Source organism: Canis lupus, chromosome 30, assembly GCF_011100685.1.
Source record: "Canis lupus familiaris isolate Mischka breed German Shepherd chromosome 30, alternate assembly UU_Cfam_GSD_1.0, whole genome shotgun sequence".
NCBI lineage: Eukaryota > Metazoa > Chordata > Mammalia > Carnivora > Canidae > Canis > Canis lupus.
The window spans coordinates 12569384-12587680 of record NC_049251.1 but is presented as its reverse complement, the minus strand read 5'-3'; the positions used below and the strand labels follow the sequence as shown (position 1 = coordinate 12587680).

General features: G+C 41.7%; 1 pseudogene; it reads left to right on the top strand.

The window, feature by feature from the left end:
* Positions 1–6250: 6250 nt before the first annotated feature.
* Positions 6251–7264, top strand: LOC100684464 (annotated as a pseudogene).
* Positions 7265–18297: the final 11033 nt, after the last annotated feature.

The following is an 18297-nucleotide window of genomic DNA, read 5'->3' as shown; positions in this document are numbered from 1 at the left end:
TTGAGCAATAGAAACTATCATGGTAATTCATATTAATTCTCTAAGGTAAATTACTCTACCACACTCTAAGTAAAGTAACATAACATTTGTTGTATATCACCAATGAAACAGTTCCCCCAAGTAAATGATTTTGGATCTTCCACCAATTTTGGTACATGGAATCCTTGAGCTAGGCCCATGTTTATTTAGATAAAAACCTGAATGATGATGGAAGACATAGCCCAACCACACAGAGTGAAACTTTCAGAAACAATAGCAGTCTAGCCTCCATCCCTGCCACCCTGGCTACTTCAAGTGCCAAGCACATGGGTAGCTACTGACAGAAGCTGGCTAACACTAGTTAAGTTATTCTGTGTACTTGGTTATTAAGTACTAACACTCTATGCTTGATATATTCTGGTGATGCCAACACGTTATATATGAAGATCTTCACATTTCATGCCAATACTTACCTGCGTCTCCCCCCAGGCCACTCTTCTCTGATCCTCTAATCTTTCTTATTCTAAATAACCAACCAAATCATCACCAATGTTCATGGATTAGGGTCTGCATAGCCCTTCAGTTAAGCCATATAGGGCATCAGAGGTACTAACCAAGATGAGGGGCTTCTATAAAAGGTATTAGAAGAAGGAGATGATGAGTATCAGTTGTGTTGTCAAGATCGGCAACAGCATCAGGAGCAAGAGTATATCCCCCCTGATTTTCTTTTTGTAAGTTTCTCCAGGAAAAGAAACTAACCAGGATCCTAGAAGATATCTTCACAGGTGGTATATAAACTTACTACATAGAACAAGTGGGTCTATGTGACACACACACACACACACACACACACACAAAATGTATCCTAATGGATCAAAACCAAGGCACTCATTTCCCCAGCCACTGGAAAGAGATCTGCTGCTATAGACTCAAAATTGTGTTCTGCACAGGGAATTGTCCTCAGCTAAGAGTCTGCTTCAACTAAGGTTTTGCTCCCTCCCCAGCTGATCCATATGGAGGCACAAAGGTCTAGTCTCTTTGCCAGTTGGTACTTCTCTGAAAGGCCATCCCAGCTGTGGAGCTCCTTATGTTAATATTGAGAATTGCAACCATATCACTGTTAAACTTCTCCCTCAGAAAATTCTGCTTTTCTCACTTCTTTACAGGTGCCAGAGCATTCCCCAGCAAACCTTCTGTACACAAATGTGAGAGTCAGAATCTTGTCCTCACCGAACTCTACCCATGACAGTCCTAGGCTGTCTCACAAAGGCCTCTCTCGAGATTGCCTACTTTTCATCTGTAACTTTCTTGACATACAAAAATAGCAAATTTCTGGAAGCCAAAGCTTCACATCCCAGATGAGTTGAAGATTAGTAAACTGTACCCAAGCCTACTCCTGCTAGAGCAAGGGAAGTATTGGTATTGTCTAGTATTGTTGTTCCAAAAGGCCCCAGAGAGCTACTGGCTATTTCAAGAAAAATAGCATACAACCTCAGCAACAACAACAAAGACAAAAGTAAAAAAGAAAGAAAGAAAGAAAAACTGAAATTTAGATAGGTCTAAGAAATTGACCACCAGCCAGAAGAAACAGATCTTAAACATCAAGAATACAACCAAACGTCTTCAGGTACTGAGGAGCTTCATAATGACAGCATCCTAGAGCTCAAGCAAATGGTCCAATGGAATCATTTTGAATAAAGGACTGGACACAGTGTCCATGAAAAGCCAAAAGTCACTGATGTATATGAAGGTATACTGGTTGGTCTAAATGACTTTATGCCAAAGAGGAGAAAAAAATGGAAATTTCCTTGGAACAAATTCAATGACAAAAAGGAACACATTTTCCAATCAGTTCATTGGATTGATTTCTGACTCTTCTTTCCTAGATGCTAACAACAGTGTCTATTCCCTTCACATTACCAAGCTGACAATGGAAGTATCAGACCGTAGGAAGTAAACCTGGAAAGGAGGAAAGAAATTTTACTTAATTTTATAATTTTTTTTTCCTTTGCCCTACATAGAAGAAATGATAGTAATCATCCTTTTAAACTTTGCTACCAGACAAATATTTTCTGGTAATTATAACTTCCAAGGCATATCCTCTGACATTCTTTTACAGAATAAATGTCCACAAGGGCAGACTAGTGGCAAGGGGATAAATCTAAGTTCCAGCTTCTGGAGAGTCAGGCTTGTGGCTGTTTTGGGAACAGTGACATTGTCAACTAGTGCATCTCTATGCATATATACACAATTTATGTATATATACATATAGAATTTAGATACAGTGTACAGCTCAGTGATGTTTACATCTGCATATTGATCTGGGTAATAGCTACATGACAAAGTAGAGAACATTTCCATCACCCTTGAAAGTTCCTTCATGCCTCTTCCCAGTCAACACACAACTCCCATCCACTTAAGGTAACAATTTCACTTCCCTCCCCAGACTAAATATCAGTGCCTCTTTTATTTATTTATTTTTATTTTTTTAAAATATTTTATTTATTTATTCATGAGAGACACGGAGAGAGAGGCAGAGACATAGGCAGAGGGAGAAGCAGGCCCCATGCAGGGAGCCTTGATCCCGGTCTCCAGGATCACGCCCCAGGCCTGAAGGCAGCGCTAAACCGCTGAGCCACCCAGGCATCCCCAGGGCCTCTTTTAAAGAAAAGTTCAAGTCCCAACAAATTGTTCCTAAGATGTGGGCTCTCCTTACCACAGTTGAGGAGGAAAGAGATTGGGCTAGAGAATAAAGACTTAGTACCTTCCCAGGAAAGGGGATCTAGGCAAAGTTGCCATTCCTTCTTTCTGGGTCTATGGCAGCAAAAAACCCAATTTCAATTCTCCGATGACTACATTACGTTAAATTTTCAAATTATTTTGCTATATTAGATCTCATTTCCACATCACATGGACAAAGAGAAATATATCACAGAGATGAACAGTGGGATCAGGAAAATCCAAACAAGGAACCTGAGCTTTCTAAAAGAAATAAATATGTCAACAATAGCAAAGTCTGTGGGCTCATTGAGGACTCAAACACCACCTTGCAATCTAAATTAAACTGCCCCAACTTTAAGCCTATTTCTTGAGTAATTAAGGAGAGTTACTGGTATAATGGCAGAACAGTGAAAGCTTAACCTTTAATAGCAGATGCCCTAGGTTGCGGAATGTAACAAATTAGAGTGTGAACATGTAACTAATCAGTCCCCAGTGTATTGGGGAACGAGGAGAGCAGGGAAAGGAAGGGAGGGGAAAAAAAAAAAAAAAAGAAAGGAAGGGAGAATGGAATATATTATTTCTCATTTTCTCCCCCCAGAGATACAGACTCCCCTCATCCCATCTCCTCATAGAGCTGTGCCCTGGTAGAGCACTGGAAATCCAATGCTTCTATCCCTTGCTCTGCAACTCTCTCTGAATCATTCTCCTTCACACCTCAGAGGTAGCCAGCTAGGGAGAATATTGTTTCCTATTCAAGGGAAGAGATAAATGCTTTGATTTTAAGCTTTCCCACGTTTCTCCTTTCTGTTTCCAAACTAGGGAATTCTCTTCCGAGCGAACTTGCTTTCCAGTCCAGGCTTCAGTTGTTTGCCTTTTATATCCTCCTTCCAGACTTTGGAATATTTTTCTCATGGAGAAAGGGAATTATTGTATTTTCCTTGTACGTTTGATCTTCCTTTTGTTGTAAGTTAAGACCACCAAGAAGCAAACTCCAATGGAGTGTAGTATTCAGTATGTTTATTAGGGAGTGTGACCTTGGGGTCAACACAGGTAGAAGTAGGGGAAGGAAGCTAGAGTGGGTAGGTGTCAAGCTACAACAAAATCCCAGCAGACAGCCAGTGAAAGAGCTTTATCTTAAGGAAAGGATTCACAAAATTGTGGAGGCCTGGTCAGTCTGAAATCTGCAAGATCTGCATAACTGTACCTCTTGAGATGGTTTTGTTTTGCCCTTAACAGTTGGATGGATTTTGTCAATCAGCCAGCCGGATATGCTGTTTAAGTTTTTACAATATATTACTAAATAAAATTGACATTCCAATTGCCTCATTTCCCTTTAAAAAAAAAAAAACTCAAGGAGGACAATTAGCTTTACTGAAATGAGACTTCTGATTTAAATGCGAATCTCTCTCAAAAAAAAAAAAAAAAAAAATTCCATCACCCAAGAAAGTTCCTTCATGCCTCTTCCCAGTCAACACACAACTCCCACCTATTTAAGGTAACAACTTTCACTTCTCTCCCCACACTAAATATCAGTGCCTCTTTTAAAGAAAAATTCAAGTCCCAAAAAATTGTTCCTAAAATGTGGGCTCTCCTTACCACAGTGGAGGAGGAAAGAGATTGAGACTTTCTTCTCAGGAAAGGAGATTGAGAATAAAGACTTAGTACCTTCCCAGGAAAGGGGATCTAGGCAAATTTGCCATTCCTTCTTTCTGGGTCTATGGCAGCAAGAAACAACCCAATTTCAATTCTCTGATGACTACATTACGTTAAATTTTCAAACTATTTTGCTATATTAGATCTCATTTCCACATCACATGGACAAAGAGAAATGTATCACGGAGATGAATAGTGGATCAGGAAAATCCAAACGAGGAACCCGTTTCATAGAAACATCTAGAATAAAGTTTGACCAAATATCTGAGTATAGTGGTCAAGTTGACACACACATTTAACCATCGTGCCACCCCAGAAAGGCATGATTTGGGGAGAAGATGGCTTCCTACAGCTAAGGCCTTCTGTAGGGATTAACAGCTGAAAACTATCTGCTAATGGTATTCCCTGCAGCTAGGGCAACGACTCTTCCCCATAAGTGGGAATCTGAGCAGGTGTTCCTGTTCATCACACCTGAGATTAATTGTGTTAAACAATTAACTTTACAGTTAAAACACTTATTCAATACTATGTTTCAAAGCAAAAGTTGATAAATATATATTAATGTATAGACGTAAAGGACACATAAGCTTTTTTTGTTCAAGAGAAATGATTAAGAAAGTCGGTCAAGTGTCCGCCTTCAGCTCAGGTCATGATCCTGGGGTCCTGGGATCAAGCCCTACATGGGGCACCCTGCTGAATGGGGAACGTGCTTCATCCCTCCCTCTGTTTGTGTACTCTCGCACTCTGTCAAATAATTTTTTTTTTTAAAAAGGAGTGTTTAAAATATCTGAAATTATTGCTTACACATGCAGTAAACCAAATGCCGAGTCTGTGCTATTGGTACCCCACTGAATAGTTGCCTTCACTCATACAGTGAGCCTCTCAGTTGCTTATATGTCTAATCCCTCTCAGAGCCTGATGCAGTGAACTCTTAAGATGTCTGGGGTGAAGGAGAGGGGGACAACTCAGAGAAACTTATACTGTGATCTAAGCAATTATTTGATAATATTTCCTGGAATCAACTAGTGTTATTTAAGGATAACTTGTCAGGACTCAGAACAGAAACACAAATTGACAGAGAGCTCAGTTGCCATGTCCCTCATTTTGTGTGTCTCTCCAACTTCTAGTTGCATTATACCACACGTGAGTGACCATCAACCCAGGAAATGGGTAGATAAGGACTGATTAAAAGGAATCACTTGAGATGGCCCAGTTGGGATGGGCCTCACCATGTTCTTCATCCTATGTGACTCATCCTTTGGGAGGATTTATCTGTCCTCCAAGCTGATGAAATTTATATGGGAATTATTCCCTCCCCTCTCATCCACAATAATTGGCTAAGGAATAGGCATGTGATGCAGAAGGAAGTAATGAAATATTTTTTGAAGTTTCTGGGAAATGGAGAGGGGGAATCAGTGTGGTCAAAGGTGAGATTGTTGGGGATCCCTGGGTGGCGCAGCGGTTTTGCGCCTGCCTTTGGCCCAGGACGTGATCCTGGAGACCCGGGATCGAGTCCCACGTCGGGCTCCCGGTGCGTGGAGCCTGCTTCTCCCTCTGCCTGTCTTTGCCTCTCTCTCTCTCTCTCTCTCTGTGTGTGACTATCATAAATAAATTTTAAAAAAATATTTTAAAAAATATTAAAAAAAAAAAGGTGAGATTTTTGTGGCCACCCTGAGGAGGTGGGATGACTGCAAAGAGCATTGCTGGCAATAACTGACCCTCTGAATAAAAGGTCAATCCTTAAAGTTAATCTTACTTCTGGGTTTTTTAGTTCTAGGACTCTGAATTTTCTTTTTTGTACTTTTATGAGCTGTATCATCCATACAAAAAAGAACGTAAAATATTTGTGAAGTTTAAAAGCACTTATATTCTCCCTCTGCATGGGGGAACTGGGCAGATGGCCTGGAGGCTGGAGGTAGCCCTGCCAGCAGGAGGAGGGCTAGAGGTGGGGGCAGGGGCCACCCAAAGCCTGGAGCTGGACTTCAACCTCTCTCACAATTGGGGCAAGGTCATTATGCATGGAAGGTGCTGCTGGCCAGCCAGGGAGGACCACAAGCCACACCTGCACCAGCAGCACCCCATCTACAAGCTGGTAAAGGACACAAACACAGGTCCAGAAGCAACCTGAAGCTCCTCCTCATGCAGGCAATGGGAAGACTTGGAGTCTTGGGTGACCTGGTTTCAGAAGAAATCTTTGAGCCAAAATCAACTACTGCCTCAAGGTCTGGCTGTATATGCATCACCTGAAAACAAACTGTTTGAGGAGTAGAAATTGCTGAGAGAAGAAACATTTTAGAAGATCTAGGTCAGATCTAGGTCTAAGCTGTCACCCGGAGGTGGAGATGAAGAACAACTTCAAATGGGAACTAAACCCTGCAAGAGTTGCCCGCCATTTCTTCAAAACTAAAATCAGATAAAAACAGACAGGGAGGCAAACCCTGAGAGACTCTTAACGCTAGGAAACAAACTGAGGGTTGCTGGAGGGGAAGGGGATGGAGGGATGGGGTCACTGGGTGATGGACATTAAAGAGGGCACATGAGGTAATGAGCACTGGGTGTTGTATGCAACTGATGAATCACTAAATTCTACCCCCGAAACTAATAATGTGTGAACTAAATAGAATTTAAATTAAAATAATTAAAGTATAGTAATAATTAATATGTGAACTAAATAGAATTTAATTTTTTTAAAAATAGGTATTGTGGTTGCCCCACATACATTAAAGTTACTGGAAGAGCCCATTACACGGAGGGCAAGTGGTGTGAGGTGTGAGGTGACAATAAGTGGACTTGACATGGTGAGAGTGCCTATGTCTGTGATGAACTTTGAGAGGCCCAAGACCAAAAAGCTTACTGGTTATCCCAGCGAGCTGCCAAGGGAATGGGCCCTACCAGCTCTGGGACTATCTAAACCCACTCTCCCTCAAAAGCAGAAGAACAGAATCAGAGGAGCAGTGCAGCAAAGATGGGCCAGCACCCTGGTACCACCCACTCCCAGCTCTGACCAAATAATGAAATTTTAGAGAACATATGGCAACATCAACCTAAACTGCACATCTGCTTTGAATGCTCTGTATTTCGCACCTCTGTCTTTACGTATTATCACATCAGGCCTTATTGGGGCAGTCAATTCACCTCAAGGAGTACCAGGCTATAGATTTGATAAGCTGAATATTAACAGATGGAAACAGTCCAGATCCTGTTTAGGTTCTTCCTCCACGGGAATGCTTTGGAACAAATGGAAAAGCTAGCCACTGTCTCCAGTACTGGGGCTGTTCTCACACAAACCTAACAGCTGTATCTCATGAGAGAATAAAGAGGCTGTGTTCCTTTCATTTAAGAGAATAAAATAATAAAAGCAAAAACAATTATAAAGCAAACATCAATCTAACCACCAATCAAGGCAAGAGAATATTTCTAGCACATCAGAAGGCACTTGTATACTTCTCCCACCCCCAGAGGTAAGTCTTTGCCTAACTTTTGTGATAATTATTCCTCCTCTGTACTGTATAGTTTGTTTGCCCTCAAAATTTACTCTCCATCTTTCACCTTGCTCTGGACCCCAAGAGAAATACATTTATGTATTACATTAACAGATTCTCTTGTCCTCTGGTTTTCAGTTGAATGTGACCAAAGGGAGGGATTGGAAGAAAATTAGAATATTAGAGATGAGAAACCAGGGAATTTCTTTGTCACTCAGGCTCCAGGGCAGTGGCTGGCAGCAGCTGTGTCTCCCCTTCAACACTCCTTCCAGGCACAGCCCTTCTCTTTGTGTTTCCAGCCTCTACCTGAAGGCCCCAGCTTCCGGGCCCCTGGTAATACTCCCTACTCTCTCTGTCTCCCCAACCCAAGGAGTTCCTACTAGGAACTCTAATCCCTGGTAATAACCAACATCCCTCTTTGGTTTTTCAACTCTTATAAGTTATACTTGCTCCCAAATGATGGGTTGATTCCCTAGACAGATGACACTATATCAGGGGCTTAGAACTGGTCTTTATCGCTGGCAGGTTGGGCATTTGATGACAGTAGAAGCTAGATAATTCTGTTTGCTTATATTTTGTTCATGATTTCTCTTCATGAGTGCAATTTTTTCACATCTTAATAGGTGGCAGCAACATTATTATGACATTAAAATTTTAATTGGGAACAGGGTCATCTTTTCTGATTCTCTGAAAGAGCTTTAGGTTGGAAGTATTTCTTCTGGAATGGCAGAAAGAACTGACTGGAAAATATAATTTGAGATATTCTTTGGTTTTAACTATGGTTCCAATCCTTTAGGTGACCATCCATACTTGCTACTTTTCATATGCTTTGATAAGTTCACTTCTCTAATAGAAATATTTCCATTTTTCTAAATTTTCAAAGTTATCAGCAAAATGTTGTTCCTACTTTTCTCACACTATGCTTTTTTAAAAAAATACTTATTTACTTACTCATTTTAGAGATAGAGCACATGCACATGAGCCAGGTGAGAGGCTAAGGAAGAAGAAGAGAGAATCACAAGCAGACTCCTCATTGACTGGGGAGCCTAACACAGGACTCAATCCCATAACCCTGAGATCATGACCTGAGTGTAAATCAAGAGTCTGAGGCTCAGTCCACTGAGCCACCCGGGCACCCTATTTCTCACTAACCTTTCAAGAACTGGAGGATCTATAGTGATGGTCCTGTTATTTCTGATAATAGATATTAATGTTTTCTTTCTTTGAAAAAAACTCAACAAAATCAGTCATGAATTAAAGAAATAGATTATGGATTTTAAAAATCTCTATTGTTTGTTTTCTAGCTCAACAATTTCTACCTTTATTTCCTTCTTTCCAATTTTTAGATTGGTTTTGCTATTTGATATTTAATTTTTTAAACTTCCTAAATTTGAAGTGTAGACTGGGTGCCATATTTAAGTGATAAGTCACTAAATACTACTACTCTTAAAACCAAAAATAAATAAAATACTTCCAACCCCTGCTGCCTGGTACCTTGTCCCCTCTTCAAGAACTTCTCCCTCCCAAAACCTACCCATACCCACCAATCCTGGCATGTACTAAGGGGTAAGTGCTGGGGTGGGGGCTTCAGGACGCTACTGGCCTTGGTCCTCATCATTACTACCTCTACAGTTAAATACCGTTAATATTGCCCCATCCTCTTCCTCCTTCTCCTCCTCCTCCTCCTCCTCCTTCTCTCCCCACAAAACAGTTCCTCCTCCTGACTTGTTTCTGGGTCCTGTATCTTGTTCTCCTGTTCATGTTACATGGAACCTCTTCTGAGCCCCACTCTCCCGTCCTCTCCTGCTCACCTTCAATTGGTTGTCTTCCCTGTGGCTTTGACCTCTTCCACCTTCTGCCACTCCTCCCTCATCTCCTCCTTTCCCCTCACTATGGCCTCCATCCTGGAACAGACTGATTCAGCCCAGTTTCCTTGGCCCCTACTGAACTCTCCTTACCTCCATCCCTTCCTCCTCCACAAACTTGAAGCCAAAGCCTGCCCTTCCTACCTTGCTTCCTCATGGGAATATGCCTTCTAACCAAGGAGGTGGCCTTTCCCCTGCGAAAGTCACCTCAATTAGAAATCCTCATACAGAAAAGGTATTTCATAAACATTTATTAAATTCAGTCAACTGAGGGAGGAGCAAGATGGCAGAAGAGGAGGGTCCCCAAATCACCTGTCTCCACCAAATTACCTAGAAAACCTTCAAATTATCCTAAAAATCTATGAATTCGGCCTGAGAATTAAAGAGAGAACACCTGGAATGCTCCAGTGAGAAGAGTTCACGCTTCTATCAAGGTAGGAAGACGGAGGGATCCCTGGGTGGCGCAGCGGTTTAGCGCCTGCCTTTGGCCCAGGGCGTGATCCTGGAGACCCGGGATCGAATCCCACGTCGGGCTCCCGGTGCATGGAGCCTGCTTCTCCCTCTGCCTGTGTCTCTGCCTCTCTCTCTCTCTCACTGTGTGCCTATCATAAATAAATAAAATTTAAAAAAAAAAAAAAAAAAAAGGTAGGAAGACGGGGAAAAAGAAATAAAGAAACAAAAGGCCTCCAAGGGGGAGGGGCCCCGCGAGGAGCCGGGCTAGGCCGGGGCGAGTGTCCACAGGACAGGAGAGCCCCGTCCCAGAGGAGCAGGAGCTGCACCAACCTTCCCGGGCGGAAAGGGGCTCGCGGGGAGTGGGAGCAGGAACCAGGAGGGCGGGGATGCCCTCGGGCTCCCGGGGACACTAACAGACACCTGCGCCCCGGGAGATGCGCCGAGCTCCCTAAGTGCTGCAGCGCGCACGGCGGGACCCGGAGCAGCTCGGGGGGGGGGGGGGGTGCTCGGGGGCGGCTCCGCGGAGGGGGCTGCGGGGCGGGAGCAGCTGGGGGGGCTCGGGCAGAGAAAGAGGCTCCGTGCGGAGGAGGCTGCGCGGTTCCAGGAGCAGCTCGTGGGGGCTCGGGCGGCGACTCCGTGGAGGGGGTTGCGGCCCGGGAGCGCGAATCCAACAGCGCAGGCTCCGGAGCACAGGGCGCCGGGACACACCCAGGATCTGGCCTCCCCCGGGACAGGCAGAGGCCGGGAGGGCCAAGGACGGCGAGGACGCTCCTGCCCCGAGCTGAGCAGATCAGCGGCCCCGCCCCGGAGCCTCCAGGCCCTGCAGACCGAGAGCTCCGGAGCTACTGCGGGGGCTGACTCCAGGGCTCCAGAGCTGGCCCAGCCACCGTGGTTGTTCCTCCAGGGGCCTCACGGGGTAAACAACCCCCACTGAGCCCTGCACCAGGAGGGGGCAGAGCAGCTCCCCCAAGTGCTAACACCTGAAAAACAGCACAACAGGCCCCTCCCCCAGAAGACCAGCTAGACGGACAAGTTCCAGGGGAAGTCAAGGGACTTAAAGTACACAGAATCAAAAGATACTCCCCCGTGGTTCTTTTTTTCTTTCTTTCTTTTTTTTGTTTTGTTTTGTTTTGTTTTGCTTTTTGATTTGTTTCCTTCCCCCACCCCCTTTCTTTCCCTTTCTTTCTTTTTCTTTCTCTTTTTCTTCTTTTTTTTTCCTTTTTTTTTTTCCTTTTTTTTCTCTTTCTCTTTTCTTTCCTTCTTTCTCTCCTCTCTTTTTCTCCTTTTCCCAATACAACTTGCTTTTGGCCACTCTGCACTGAGCAAAATGACTAGAAGGAAAACCCCACCTCAAAAGAAAGAATCAGAAACAGTCCTCTCTCCCACAGAGTTACAAAATCTGGATTACAATTCAATGTCAGAAAGCCAATTCAGAAGCAGTATTATACAGCTACTGGTGGCTCTAGAAAAAAGCATAAAGGACTCGAGACTTCATGACTGCAGAATTTAGATCCAATCAGGCAGAAATTAAAAATCAATTGAATGAGATGCAATCCAAACTAGAAGTCCTAACGACGAGGGCTAACGAGGTGGAAGAACGAGTGAGTGACATAGAAGACAAGTTGATAGCAAAGAGGGAAACTGAGGAAAAAAGAGACAATTAAAAGACCATGAAGATAGATTAAGGGAAATAAACGACAGCCTGAGGAAGAAAAACCTACATTTAATTGGTGTTCTTGAGGGCGCCAAAAGGGACAGAGGGCCAGAATATGTATTTAAACAAATTCTAGCTGAAAACTTTCCTAATCTGGGAAGGGAAACAGGCATTCAGATCCAGTAAATAGAGAGATCCTCCCCTAAAATCAATAAAAACCATTCAACACCTCGACATTTAATAGTGAAGCTTGCAAATTCCAAAGATAAAGAGAAGATCCTTAAAGCAGCAAGAGACAAGAAATCCCTGACTTTTATAGGGAGGAGTATTAGGGTAACAGCAGACCTCTCCGCAGAGACCTGGCAGGCCAGAAAGGGCTGGCAGGATATATTCAGGGTCCTAAATGAGCAGAACATGCAACCAAGAATACTTTATCCAGCAAGGCTCTCATTCAAAATGGAAGGAGAGATAAAGAGCTTCCAAGACAGGCAGCAATTGAAAGAATATGTGACCTCCAAACTAGCTCTGCAAGAAATTTTAAGGGGGACTCTTAAAATTCCCCTTTAAGAAGAAGTTCATTGGAACAATTCGCAAAAACAAGGACTGAATAGATATTATGATGACACTAAACTATCTCTCAATAGTAACTCTGAACGTGAACAGGCTTAATGACCCCATCAAAAGGCGCAGGGTTTCAGACTGGATAAAAAAGCAGGACCCATCTATTTGCTGTCTACAAGAGACCCATTTTAGACAGAAGGACACCTACAGCCTGAAAATAAAAGGTTGGAGAACCATTTACCATTCGAATGGTCCTCAAAAGAAAGCAGGGGTAGCCATCCTTATATCAGATAAACTAAAATTTACCCCGAAGACTGTAGTGAGAGATGAAGAGGGACACTATCTCATACTTAAAGGATCTATCCAACAAGAGGACTTAACAATCCTCAATATATATGCCCCGAATGTGGGAGCTGCCAAATATATAAATCAGTTATTAACCAAAGTGAAGAAATACTTAGATAATAATACACTTATACTTGGTGACTTCAATCCAGCTCTTTCTATACTCGATAGGTCTTCTAAGCACAACATCTCCAAAGAAACAAGAGCTTTAAATGATACACTGGACCAGATGGATTTCACAGATATCTACAGAACTTTACATCCAAACTCAACTGAATACACATTCTTCTCAAGTGCACATGGAACTTTCTCCAGAATAGACCACATATTGGGTCACAAATCAGGTCTGAACCGATACCAAAAGATTGGGATCGTCCCCTGCATATTCTCAGACCATAATGCCTTGAAATTAGAACTAAATCACAACAAGAAGTTTGGAAGGACCTCAAATACATGGAGGTTAAGTACCATCCTGCTAAAAGATGAAAGGGTCAACTAGGAAATTAAGGAAGAATTAAAAAGATTCATGGAAACTAATGAGAATGAAGATACAACCGTTCAAAATGTTTGAGATGCAGCAAAAGCAGTCCTAAGGGGGAAATACATCGCAATACAAGCATCCACTGAAAAACTGGAAAGAACTCAAATACAAAAGCTAACCTTACACATAAAGGAGCTAGAGAAAAAACAGCAAATAGAGCCTACACCCAGGAGAAGACAAGAGTTAATAAAGATTCGAGCAGAACTCAACGAAATCGAGACCAGAAAAACTGTGGAACAGATCAACAGAACCAGGAGTTGGTTCTTTGAAAGAATTAATAAGATAGATGAACCATTAGCCAGCCTTATTAAAAAGAAGAGAGAGAAGACTCAAATTAATAAAATCATGAATGAGAAAGGAGAGATCACTACCAACACCAAGGAAATACAAACAGCTATACGCCAATAAATTAGGCAATCTAGAAGAAATGGACACATTCCTAGAAAGCCACAAACTACCAAAACTGGAACAGAAAGAAATAGAAAACCTGAACAGGCCTATAAACAGGGAGGAAATTGAAGTAGTCATCAAAAACCTCCCAAGACACAAGAGTCCAGGGCCGGATGGCTTCCCAGGGGAATTCTATCAAATGTTTAAAGAAGAAATCATACCTATTCTCCTAAAACTGTTTGGAAAGATAGAAAGAGATGAAGTACTTCCAAATTCATTCCATGAGGCTAGCATCACCTTAATTCCAAAACCAGACAAAGACCCCACCAAAAAGGAGAATTACAGACCAATATCCCTGATGAACATGGATGCAAAAATTCTCAACAAGATACTGGCCAATAGGATCCAACAATACATTAAGAAAATTATTCACCATGACCAAGTAGGATTTATCCCCAGAACACAAGGCTGGTTCAACACCCGTAAAACAATCAATGTGATTCATCATATCAGCAAGAGAAAAACCAAGAACCATATGATCCTCTCATTAGATGCAGAGAAAGCATTTGACAAAATACAGCATCCATTTCTGATCAAAACTCTTCAGAGTGTAGGGATAGAGGGAACATTCCTCAACATCTTAAAAGCCATCTACGAAAAGCCCACAGCAAATATCATGATTTTTGATTTGAAAATCAAAATCATATCATTTCAGATCTTCAGAGAGTTGGAACAAATCATCTTAAGATTTGTGTGGAATCAGAAAAGACCCTGAATAGCCAGAGGAATTTTAAAAAAGAAAACCATATCTGGGGGCATCACAATGCTGGATTTCAGGTTGTACTACACAAAGCTGTGGTCATCAAGACAGTGTGGTACTGGCACAAAAACAGACACATAGATCAATGGAACAGAATAGAGAACCCAGAAATGGACCCTGAACTTTATGGTCAACTAATATTCAATAAAGGAGGAAAGACTATCCATTGGAAGAAAGACAGTCTCTTCAATAAATGGTGCTGGGAAAATTGGACATCCACATGCAGAAGAATGAAACTAGACCACTCTCTTTCACCATACACAAAGATAAACTCAAAATGGATGAAAGATCTAAATGTGAGACAAGATTCCATCAAAATCCTAGAGGAGAACACAGGCAACACCCTTTTTGAACTCGGCCACAGTAACTTCTTGCAAGATACATCCACGAAGGCAAAAGAAACAAAAGCAAAAATGAACTGTTGGGACTTCATCAAGATAAGAAGCTTTTGCACAGCAAAGGATACAGTCAACAAAACTCAAAGACAACCTACAGAATGGGAGAAGATATTTGCAAATGACGTATCAGATAAAGGGCTAGTTTCCAAGATCCATAAAGAACTTCTTAAACTCAACACCAAAGAAACCAACAATCCAATCATGAAATGGGCAAAAGACATGAACAGAAATCTCACAGAGGAAGACATAGACATGGCCAACATGCACATGAGAAAATGCTCTGCATCACTGGCCATCAGGGAAATACAAATCAAAACCACAATGAGATACCACCTCACACCAGTGAGAATGGGGAAAATTAACAAGGCAGGAAACAACAAATGTTGGAGAGGATGCGGAGAAAAGGGAACCCTCTTACACTGTTGGTGGGAATGTGAACTGGTGCAGCCACTCTGGAAAACTGTGTGGAGGTTCCTCAAAGAGTTAAAAATAGATCTGCCCTATGACCCAGCAATTGCACTGTTGGGGATTTACCCCAAAGATTCAGATGCAGTGAAACGCCGGGACACCTGCACCCCGATGTTTCTAGCAGCAATGTCCACAATAGCCAAACTGTGGAAGGAGCCTCGGTGTCCATCGAAAGATGAATGGATAAAGAAGCTGTGGTTTATGTATACAATGGAATATTCCTCAGCCATTAGAAACGACAAATACCCACAATTTGCTTCGACGTGGATGGAACTGGAGGGTATTATGCTGAGTGAAGTAAGTCAATCGGAGGACAAACATTGTATGTTCTCATTCATTTGGGGAATACAAATAATAGTGAAAGGGAATATAAGGGAAGGGAGAAGAAATGTGTGGGAAATATCAGAAAGGGAGACAGAACGTAAAGACTGCTAACTCTGTGAAACGAACTAGGGTGGTGGAAGGGGAGGAGGCCGGGGGGTGGGAATGAATGGGTGACGGGCAGTGGGGGTTATTCTGTATGTTGGTAAATTGAACACCAATAAAAAATAAATTAAAAAAGAAAAAAAATTCAGTCAACTGAGAAAAAAATTCGAGTGCACAGAATTACATTAATTACAAACCTTAGGTCATGATACACTCTTAACATTTCTATATACTCTATTGGTCCCACCTTCCCCATGTCTTTTTTGTTACTCTCACCTTCTTTTGAGTTGACTATATTTTATTCCTCCTTTTTTCCCTCAGCTAGTTTACATTCCTTTCAGTGTCTACTCTTTTATTGGTGTAGTGGTGACCTAAAAATTCCAACGTGTGTCCTATGTCTGTTTAATCTATACCTTCTCCCTACTTCTTTGAAGACTTCAGCTCCACTTAACACCTTCTCTACTTTTCCATTATTGTCATGTACTTTGATTATACATTTTAACCCCATTAGACATTATTGTTTCATACAGCCAATACTCATTTAAATGTACCAATATAGGGATCCCTGGGTGGCGCAGCGGTTTAGCGCCTGCCTTTGGCCCAGGGCGCGATCCTGGAGACCCGGGATCGAATCCCACATCGGGCTCCCAGTGCATGGAGCCTGCTTCTCCCTCTGCCTATGTCTCTGCCTCTCTCTCTCTCTCTCTCTCTCTCTCTCTCTTTCTCTTTGTGTGTGTGACTATCATAAATTTAAAAAAAATGTACCAATATATATTTATCACTTTTTTGTTTTGAATTTTTCCTTGCATGGTAAACCCTCAATGTGGAATTATTTTTCTTCCTGTTGACTTTCAGAACTTTCTTAGTCAGGGCCTGCTAGTAAGGAAGTATAGATTTTTTATTTAAAATATCTATTTCATCTTTGATCTTGAAATATTTTTTTAAGGTATAGGATTTTATTTTGGCAGATATATTTCCAACTTATTAAGGATCATATTCCATTGAATACTGGATTCCATTGTTAACATTAAGGAGCTGTCTGCTAATTGCCACTCATTGAAAGTAATCTTTTTTTATGACCACTTTTAAGACTGTTTATCTTCAGTTCTCTGTAGTTTTGCTGTGAGTGAAAAAGAAACATATGAGTTTCTTTTTACTTTTCCTGCTTTGGATTCTTTGGGTTGAGTCTTTGGATTAGTCTGTCATCAGTTCTAGAAAGCTACCAATTCTCTTTCTAAATATCTCTTCTTTTTCACTCTCTTGTCTCCTTATCAGACTCTAATCAGATGTCAGACCTTTTTACTCTTATCTGCATTTTCCCTCTTTTGACCTATCTTCCAATTCACTTATGTTCTATTCACCTACATTTAATCTGCTATTAAGCCCCATCTACTGAGGGTTTTTTTTTTTTAAACCAACTTTATTGTAGTACAATTTGCCACCCATTGAGTTTTTTAGTTTATTACATTTTTTTATTCCCCAAATTTCTATTTGGGTTATTTACAAAATTTTCTTTTCACTTTTTATAGTTGTCTGTACCATCCTAAGATTTTTCAAATTTGTCTTTATTTTAGTGTTTTATAATCAGTGTCTGATCATTTTATCTTTGGTCTTTCTGGGTCTGTTTCTATTATTTCCCCAGTAGACATTGCTATCAGTGCCCTGCCCTTATCCTTGGGAACCTCTGGTACTCTGCTGAGTTCCAATTGCCACTGTCTGCTGTCTATTCTGCACACAATGGCTCAGAACCAAGGCACATGTGCTACCTATGTGTGTGGCTGGTTACTAGTGCAAAGGAATTCACAATATCAACCTCCACACTAAAGCAACAACCAGCCAATGTTTGATTGACCAGGACTGGCATAAAAGGCGAGTTTCCTCACCTCTTAGATGGGATTATTCTGAGATGTGTGTTTTGTACTATTTCCCAGTTTCCTCATGAGTTTAAATTCTAATCTCCCACATTGGGCTTTATTGGCTACCTTCCCTATATCACATCTCCCCTTCCCAGCTCATTTCACTTGCACTGCCCAGATATTTATGTACCTTCAAATCCTTGTCTTGGATTCTGCTACAATGATTAGGATAAGGGTTTCCCATTTTCTTCTGTGCTTAGTTGCCCAGTCACCACCACCACACCCCTTCTTTTTAGCTTATCATTTAACTTAGCAAGTGTTTTGTAGAAATTCAGAACCCAGGATAAAGATATATTTATCCGAAGATTTGTATTTGCTCTGCCAATTCTGGGATGCTTCTTGAACCACCAAAGTGATGCAAATTTAAACTAAAAATTCACTTGAGGGCCAATCTATTATTCAAACTTTTCAAAACTTTTTAAGTTTTGCTCTGCTCAGCATAAAAGCAGTTTCCTACAGGCTCCTGGGGGTAGAGCTCTAGAGCAGAATTTTTCTAATTTTTTTAAAGATTTTATTCATTTATTCATGAGAAACACACAGAGAGAAGCAGAGACATAGGCAGGGGGAGAAGCAGGCTACCTGCAGGGAGTCTGATGCAAGACTCGTTCCCAGGACCCCACGATCA